The sequence below is a fragment of the Stomoxys calcitrans genome, chromosome 1 (assembly GCF_963082655.1).
Source record: "Stomoxys calcitrans chromosome 1, idStoCalc2.1, whole genome shotgun sequence".
Lineage (NCBI taxonomy): Eukaryota > Metazoa > Arthropoda > Insecta > Diptera > Muscidae > Stomoxys > Stomoxys calcitrans.
The window spans coordinates 202,097,164-202,104,257 of NC_081552.1; positions in this window are offsets into that span (position 1 = coordinate 202,097,164).

Here is a 7,094-nt window from a genome sequence, read left to right on the forward strand (position 1 = left end):
TTGCAACAACTGTGGCAAGTGTGGTCTAAATCTTTTCATAACCTGATATAGCTGTTATATAAACTGGTCTCAGATCTTGACTTCTTGAGACGCCAGAGGGCGCAAATTTTTTTCTGATTTGGCTGAAATTTTGAATGAAGTGTTTTGTTATGCCTTCCAATAACTGTACCAAGTATGGTCTAAATCCGTTCATAATCTGATCGAGCTCCTGTATAAATCGATCTCCGTATTACACTTCTGGAGCCTATAGAGGGCGCAATTCTTACCTCCAACAGCCAAACCAAGTATGGTCTTAATCTGTTCATAACTTGGTATAGCTCAAATATTTCTTATCCATTATCCTTTTGTTTGCCTATAAAGAAATATCGGACAAAGAACTTGAAAAATGCGATTCATGGAGGGTATATAGGATTCGGCTCGGCCGAACTTGGCACGCTTTTACTTGTTTCTACTGGAAACCGACCCAAGTTCGGCAAATTGTCCTTTGTGTTCACTCATGCTGTACTTGTTAAAGTCATTCATATATAAAATTCGTCTTGGCCAAATTATTAAGTTGCCCAAAAAGTAATTGCGGATTTTTCATATAGTCGGCGTTGACAAATTTCTTCACAGCTTGTGACTCTGTAACTGTTACTTTTAGCTTGCTTTAGAAAAAAAGTGTAAAAAAAGTATATTTGATTAAAGTTCATTCTATGTTTTATTAAAAATGCATTTACTTTCTTTTAAAAAATCCGCAATTACTTTTTGGGCAACCCAATAAATTCATTATTGAATGGTTTGGTCTCAAATTTCGTAGCGTCTGCATTCCATACATTTGCTCATTAAATGGCATCTAAATTCAAATTCAAATTCACTTTCATTTTGGTTTTGGTTTTGGTTTTGGGTTCCTTTCCATCCACACAATAGCATTGCATTAGATTTCCGAAAAATTCATTGGAAATTCTAAACGGGTCTATGCATGAGAATTGTTTTGCTGCGCATGGCGTCTTCAGTGTGTGGCTGAGGATCCCACAGGTATTCAACCATCCGTCCCCAAACGACCATGTTGATTAGCAGCGCACCTGGTGCTGCCAGGGCTGTCGATGCCGATGCCGATGCCACACGGCTTAAGCGTATGCTTATGTTCTTGTGCGCGGCCACTCAATGTTTGCTCGTTCAATGATTTGAAAACGGGGAGAAGGTTGTACCCATGTGCTAGTGGTAGTAGTAGGATGCGTTGTATGGAAATCAGCGTTAAAGCCACCGCTGGCTGAATCGTTGGGATCCCATTCCCTATTTGTTTTTTCGGTTGGTTGTTTGTTTGCCTTGGGTTTGTTTTCTCAAACATTAATTTCGATTATACGCGCAGTGGTGTTCGTCGGGGATCTTGGGCTGGTATTTGGGGTTCATTGTGGCCACATTAAATGCGTCTAATTGACTGAGCCATTATAAATAGATCCGACATCAATCAATTTGGTTGATCTCTCTGTGCGCCAGTGTTTGTTGGGGGTTTTTGGTAGTGGTGTTTGAGATGATATGCCTTGAGATGGATTTCAAGTGGCATTTTTATAATTTTTCCGTTTTTGTTTTGTCTTCTTAAATGAGACTCAAGCAGTTGATATACAGAGATTTTAATGTTTAATTTAATTCTAATAGAGTTCCTTATCGGACACTTAAGCTAATAAAACATTTCTTTGGGCTTTTATGTTTCCTGGAAACCACTAAGGTGGGAAATTGAACATAGGAAATTACTTTATTGCAGTGAGTGAGTGAAGTCGTAGTTTCAATAGAATGTGTGTTGATTAGCTATGATGATGAGTCTCAAGTAGTGTTGAGTTAAGGAGATGGTGATTTATTGATTTGGAATTTTTATAGAAAAACACCTGACCAATGGGATAATAAACAAAGATTTGTAAAATCTCATCATCAGGGAAAGTTGAAAGCCCCAAGTGTTTAGGCTGTAAATCATTATAAGCTTTCAAGCGTACATTACGACATATATTGGGTTGCCCAAAAAGTAATTGCGGATTTTTTAAAAGAAAGTAAATGCATTTTTAATAAAACTTAGAATAAACTTTTATCAAATATACTTTTTTACACTTTTTTCTAAATCAAGCTAAAAGTAACGGCTGATAACTGACAGAAGAAAGAATGCAATTACAGAGTCACAAGCTGTGAAAAAATTTGTCAACGCCGACTATATGAAAAATCCGCAATTACTTTTTGGGCAACCCAATAAGTCCATATTGATGCCATAGGTACAGGAGCAGGAGTATGCCTTCCATTTCCCAAAGTTGAGCCAAACACATTGTTTTAAAAAGTCTAATATTTTGCGAAAGTTCACATACTCCACTTTAGACAAATCAGACATGACTTTGAAATTGGCACGCTCTCTGCCTGCCAGAATCTGGACACACAGACGGCAGTTGCTCCATATTATCCTCTTCATAGTCTATCAGCATGTTTTCCTATTTGATGGTGATCTCTCATGACGGACTTCAGCTGCAGTCAAAGACAGCAAGGTTGAGTTAGGTGTCAGTGACAGTCTGCCATCGAACTCAATTAGACGTTTTTGTCTATTGTGATAACACAGAAACAGTAGAAGGAATATGCCTTCTAGTTCCTACCGTTGAACCATCCAGATCGCATTCAGCACCATAAATCAGACAGGATCTCAAAGAAATGAGAACCTAAAGTAGAGCTCCTATTGAATGCTAGTGCGGGACACACACAGAAGGTGTTCTATAGTCTCTTCTTCTTCAATGTCCTTACATCTTCTGCCAAAGTCGTTGGTGGCATCCTTCAGTCTGTCAGGAACAGAAGAAGGAAAATGCCTTCTAGTTACTATCGTTGAACCATCCAGATCGCTTTAAAAAGCCCTGTAACTTGCGAATCTTCACATCCGCTATATCAGACAGGATCTCAAAGAAATGAGAATCTAAAGTAGAGCTCCTACTGACTGCTAGTGCGGGATACACACGCCGAAGGTGTTCTATAGTCTCTTCTTCCTCGATGTCCTCATAGCTTCTGCAGAACTCGTTACTGGCAACTTTCAATCTATCAGTATGTTCACCAATCAGACAGTGATCTGCCATGAAGAACCCAATGACTGAGACGTCCGTTTAAGCCGGAGACAGCAAATGTCTCCGCATCTAGATAGGGTCGCATAATTTTATACTTCACAACCCGCACTTTGTAATCATCTGTCATTCGTTGCCATTCGGACCCAATCCTAAAGAAATAGCTAAAATGTTGCTAGAAGCATGCCCATAGATTCAAGTTCCCTTGACATGTGTAAGGTAGTTCTTAGTCTCGCAAGCTTGTCTGCTCTGCAATGGCCCTTTGACCTGGCCCTGAGAACAGGTGAGTTTTAAACTCTTCAACCATCTCATTGGAAGGGCTGTGGCAGTCAAGGGCGGTTTTTAATTTAGAATTTGGAAAAATGTTCGCCAGGTATTAAATGGCTGCCATTGCTTTTTTAATTACAGGGTTCTGGGAGTGATAAACGCTAAAGTGCACAGTGGGAAAACAAGTAAAACGGCAATAAGTTCGACCGGGTCGAACTTTGGATACCCACCGCCACGGGTATATATGTAATCCACCTTCCGTCACAATCCGGTGAAAATTGTATAAATTATGTACCCAAATTCGGCACGGACATTGAGTGGTCTAATAAATATAAGTAACTGTTCAATTTTGTATTTCAAATTTCAACAAAATCGGGTAATAGATAAAGTTTTTATGAGCTTCAGACCCTTTATCGGCAGATCGGTCTATATGGCAGCCATATCTAATCCGATCTGAACCATATATGGGTCCTATGTTAGGAGGAGTAAAACTACTCAACGTTTCAAATTCCAACGAAATCGGTTAAAAAATAAAGCTTTTATGGGCTTTAGACCCTTTATCTGGAGATCGGTCTATACAGCAGCTATACCTAGATATAGTCCGATTTAATCCATACTTATGTCAGATGTCAAGAGGCTTAAAGGGAGCCACTGTTTCAAATTTCAGCGAAATCGGATAATAAGTAAAGCTTTTATCGGCTTCAGACCCTTAATAGGGAGATCGGTCTATATGACAGCTATATCTAAATATAGACCGATCTGAACCATGCTTAGGTCAGATACCGGGAGTATTAAAATAACCCACTGTTTTAAATTTCATCGAAATCAGCTAATAAATAAAGCTTTTATAGGCTTCAGACCCTTTATCGGCAGATCGGTATATATGGCAGCTATATATAAATATATTCCGATATGGACCATATTGGAGTCAGATGTCGGGAGGCCTTAAACCACTGTTTCAAATTCCAACCATATCGGTTAAAAAATAAAGTTTTTATTGGCTTTAGACCCTTTATCTGGAGATCGGGCTATATAGCAGCTATACCTAGATATAGTCCGATTTCATCCATATTAAGGTCAAATGTCAGGAGGCTTAAATGAACCTACTGTTTCAAATTTCAGCGAAATCGGATAATAAGTAAAGCTTTTATGGGCTTCAGACCCTTTATCGGCAGATCGGTCTATATGACAGCTATATTTAAATATAGACCGATCTGAATCATATTTTGGTTCTATGTTAGGAGGAGTAAAACTACTCAACGTTTCAAATTTCAGCGAAATCGGTTAAAAAATTAAGCTTGTATGGGCTTCAGACCCTTAATAGAGAGATCGGTCTATTTGGCAGTTATATTTAAAAATGTTCCGATCTAATCCATATTTAGGTCAGATGGCTAGAGTATTAAAATAACCCACTGCTTTAAATTTCATTGAAATCGGGTAATAAATAAAGCTTTTATAGGCTTTGGACCCTTTATCGGGAGATCGGTCTATATGGCAGCTATATCTAAAGGTATTCCGATATTGACCATATTTTGGTCGAAATCGGATGAAAAATAAAGCTTTTATGGGCTTTAGACCCTTTATCTGGAGATCGGTCTATATAGCAGCTAAATATATCCAAATATGGGCCGATTTGGCCCATTCAAGAACTTAACCAGCGTACATCAAAAATACGTATCTGTGTCGAATTTCAGCTCAATATCTCAATTTTTGAAGGCTGTAGAGTGATAACAACAGACGGACGGATGGGCGAATAGACGGACAGACACACCGATTCGGACCGTACTAGACACAGATGTTGGAAGTCATGGCAGAACGCCATATGCAAAATTTCAGCCACATCAGACAATAAATTGCTGCTTGTAAGGACTAAAGAAGTCAAATCGGGAGATTGGTTTAAATGGGAGCTATATTTGCTTATAGACCGATTTGGAGCGTACTTGACACAGTTGTTGAAAGTCATAGCAGAATACTATGTCCAAATTTCAGTCATATCGGACAAAAATTGCGGCGTGTAAAGGGGTAAGATGTCAAATCGGGAAATCGGTTTATGTGGGAGGTATATCAGGTTACAAACCGACTGGGAACGTACTTGGCACAGTTGTTGGAGGTCTTAACTGAACACTACGAGCAAAAGTTCAGCCAAATCGGACAAAAATTGCGATTTCCAGGGGCTCAAAAAGTCAAATGGGGAGATCGGTTTATATGGGAGCTATATCTTAATCTGAACCGTTACGACCCATTCTCCAATGACCTACATTAATATTAAGTATCTGTGCAAAATTTCAAGCTGTCAGCTTTACACGTTCGTTGATAGGTATAAAACTGAAAATCCAGCCATAAATGCCTTCGAAAATTGCAAAATACATAACAGGTCTCAGTCAAAATTGCAAAAAAACAAGAAAAAATATCCCCGAAACCATTGGAGATATTATACCACAGGCCTACTTGTTTGTAGGCCATCAAATCGGACCACAAACGAAGATTTGGCAGCCTAAAAAAATTTTCGAAATACCGAGGTGATCAATGGACAACCTAGTGCCTTGATACAATCTCGCGAACTCCTCAGCTCTAACCATTCCAAATTTCAAACAGATATCTCTACCCGCTCTCACGCGGCATATTTTTTGCTAGTATTTTTTCGGTTCTATCCCACTGTGCAATGGGAGAATGCATAGAGGATAGTAGCAGGTCATACCATCGCTGTATAATCGAGGTGACGATAGGAAACCTAGAAGGAATGGAAGAAGTTTCCGATTGGATACCTTGAGACGACACTTGAGGTCATGTGCGAGGCACTGCTGCCGGCGGCACAGTCTTGAATTAACGGATCGTTGGTATTGCCAACTGGAAGACCATGCTACACAGATAGATCAAAGCTAGAGGACAAGGTGGGCCGTGGGGCTACATTGAGAACCCAGGCACTGATGTCTGCTTAAGACTGCCCGACCATAATACGGTGCTACAGGCGTAGATCCGAACGATCATGGAATGCGTTAGGTGGTGTGGTGTGACCGCGAGGACATCTTTACGGACTGTAAACTTTCCATCAGGGCAATAAAAACTAGGACATTAAGGTCATGAACAGTCTTGAAGTCTAAGAAGGAGATAAACACCTTCTCTGAGAATGGCAAGATAGCGCAGTAAGTGGAAATGAAAGGCCAGACGACTTGGCAGTGTAAACCAGAGAACAGCCATCGATAAACTTGTTTATCCTAAAACCTTTCGGGTCAAAGCAGTCAGAGTTAAGAGTTTGGGCAATGAACCCAGTCCTGGGGAACATTAAACGGTCAGTAAATCCTATGGAGAGATCCGGATCGCAAGAACACAGGCAATTACTGAAAGGAAATTTGAAGGAAGTCGGTATAACTGTCGGTATCATAACGGGATACTTAGGACCATAAGCCCACTTATAGGAAATCGATGCGGCAAGTGCATGTGTAGGGCTTGTCGGGAGGATGATTAGACGTTGCCCGGCTTTCACGGCTAATAGACACCTGCACTTAGGTGGCGTCACAATACCAGACATGAACCGACTTGGGGGCGTTGTATGGAATATAATTAAAAATTTTGTAAGTAGCACGGAATTTCTGACTTAGATTTTCCTATCCGAGGTTACTTGTTATACCCTTTACTAATCATAGTCATCCCGGCCGATACGGGATGACTATGAGCACCACACAGGCTGGAACTTTGAGCTCCAACTTGTGTGGTGCCCATCGTTATCACGGGATAACGATGGGCACCACATGATGCGGATGGTGGAAA